General features: G+C 32.6%; 1 non-coding gene across 1 annotated transcript; it reads right to left on the bottom strand.

The window, feature by feature from the left end:
- Nucleotides 1-1,545: 1,545 nt before the first annotated feature.
- Nucleotides 1,546-1,618, bottom strand: Trnaa-agc (transfer RNA alanine (anticodon AGC)). The gene has a single exon. It is a non-coding gene; the product is annotated as a tRNA-Ala (tRNA).
- Between the last annotated feature and the right edge of the window lie 892 nt (nucleotides 1,619-2,510).

Genomic DNA, 2,510 nt, shown 5'->3' with positions numbered 1-2,510 from the left:
AAGGCCCTGGGTTAAATCTAGAGTACTGAGTAATAATAATAATAATAATAATAATAATAATAATTCACTCGGACAAATGCAGTTCATGTGACTTTCATTATCAGTTAGTAATATATTTTACTGATAAAGAGAAAACAAGAACATTTTATCACACGAAATAGCATATTATTTAGTTTGTAGTACATGTTAAACAAATATTTGTTGAATGAATGAGTAAATTTATTTTTCAAAGTAGATTCCAATATCCAGATGTACAAACATTTCAAAACAGGAGTAAAGTTATGTTACACCAAACAAAACAGATTGAAATAAATCATCGTTTGTTATAAATTATAAATATCCATGTTATAAAATCATACAAGTTGTTATGGAAGGAACATTAAACTAGTATCACTTTTACTTCCCCCCTCCTCAAAACAAGAAAAAGTCTGAATAGGATTCTAGAAAGACAAAGCATTTCCTCTTAAACTATGCCATGGAAATGCCTCCTGACAAGTAGTAGTATTATAAACCCTAGATCAAGATTTAAACCTCTCAGAGGTTCTCTGTGATAGAGGTGGGACCAGCATGTAGAAGACATGATAGAAAAGAGTCTTCTTGTCATCTCTAATTTTTAATTAATAAATTGCTAAATGCCCACAAAATAAATGGATGATTTCCATAGAATGAAGGGGAAATTATTTTCATGGCTGCTTTTCTAATCAGTGTCATTTTACATCCATGGAATAGATTTTTTTAAGATTTCAACCATCCTAGTGAGAATCTTCTGTATTACTTTTATCTTGATAAGCCCAATCCATCTTATCCCTTTTATTTTATTTGACAAGTTGCTAAAAGAGGTCTCAGAAGAATGGGCCGGGAATATATCTATAAATGAGCTTCCCTTCACGTGAAGAAGAAATGTTAAGTCTTGCTTTATTGTATTGAGAAACAGAAGATAAATTTCTGGGAGAATAAGATGAAATGTGAAGTACATGGAGAGATTACGAAAAAAGAAAGAAATGTAAAATCATCATAAAAATTTAGAGTTGCTTTAACGCCCTTGATCCATGAAATAGTATGACAGATGCTCTTGTTGACCAAGCTCTGTGTGGTGTTCCTTGTAGAGCAGCACTTGATAAAGGTTGTTGAAAGGCTGGAAACAAACTTCAAAACTTTGGAATTCATTTAGTGCATTGAATTGAGAATTTGTCTCTAAATACTACATTTGTTTCTAGTTTTTATGCTATTCAACTAATCAGAAATATCAGGCACAACATTTCTTTAAGGAATTCCTTCTTCACAGGAATGAGTTGTTATCTAGACATTTTGATTTATTTTGTTAGAAAGTTACATACAGATTGTGAGTTCTGTAGACAACTACATCCTGTGTCATTGCTTAAAAGATGCTTCCAAAAATGACAGTAAGTGAATCACAAGAAATTGTGAGATGTTTCTATAAATGTCAGTAAGATAATCATAAGAAATTTTGAAGATTGCCTTTCACATTTTTTTAAATATTTATTTTTTAGTTGTAGTTGGATACAATGCCTTTATTTTACTTCTTTTTTATGTGGTGCTGGGGATTGAACCCAGGGCCTCGTGCATGCTAGGCAAGCACTCTACCACTGAGCCACAACTCTAGCCCTGCCTCTAACATTTTGACTAACCTAATGAAAATAAAATGGCAAAATATAGGAGCAAATTTGATATACCTTGGGTCAAATAATAGTTGCTGTTGCATTCTGTGATATACAATCTATATCATCATAAATATTCAATCCAAGTTTAAGATTCATTAAACATTTTAAGTTTCCCAAATTCATCACAATCATAGAAATACTTGCATGGAATAACATATTGTTGGTATTTTATGCAATGTTTACAGTGTTCACTTGTTTTACTACTTCTTTCATTCTTTTTTCTTAGCTAACATTTTGGTTCACTAAAAACAAAGACTCAAGAGACCAGAGCAAATACATTTCTCATATAAAAAAGCTGGCAGGATTCTATGAATGTTTCCAGGATTTCCTCAAATTAGTTTTATACAGAAAAAATAAGGATACTGAGATATAGTATCAAAAATGGCAATCCTAACAGTCTACTGACTCTGTAGTATCAAGGTAACTGATTTACAATTGTACGTTATTGTATGATTTTGCTATGTAACAGACCACCCTAAAAATCAATGGCTGAAAACAAGAATAGCTCATAATCTGTGGGTTGTCTACGTGAGTTTGAAAGAGGTGAATGTTTTCTACTGATATTGCTTGGGTTTTCCAATTCGTCATCAGTCATCCAGGAACTGATTTGTTTATAATGAACTAATTCACAGGGCTGAGAGCTGGTACTCACTATCACCCTTAGTTATGACCAGCAGGCCAGCCAGGGCTTATTCACCTGGTGGTGCTCAATTTTCATAGTAGTAACAAAGCAAGGCAACTGTCAAAACACAAGCACTTTTCAAGTCTCTCTTAGTCTCACTTACCTTCTGATGCAAGTCACATGGTCAAAGAAATTATGAAAATATC

The sequence above is a fragment of the Urocitellus parryii genome, chromosome 5 (genome assembly GCF_045843805.1).
Source record: "Urocitellus parryii isolate mUroPar1 chromosome 5, mUroPar1.hap1, whole genome shotgun sequence".
In the NCBI taxonomy this organism is placed as follows: Eukaryota; Metazoa; Chordata; class Mammalia; order Rodentia; family Sciuridae; genus Urocitellus; species Urocitellus parryii.
Note: the sequence above shows the minus strand (reverse complement) of the source record. Positions and strands in the feature narration are given on the sequence as shown.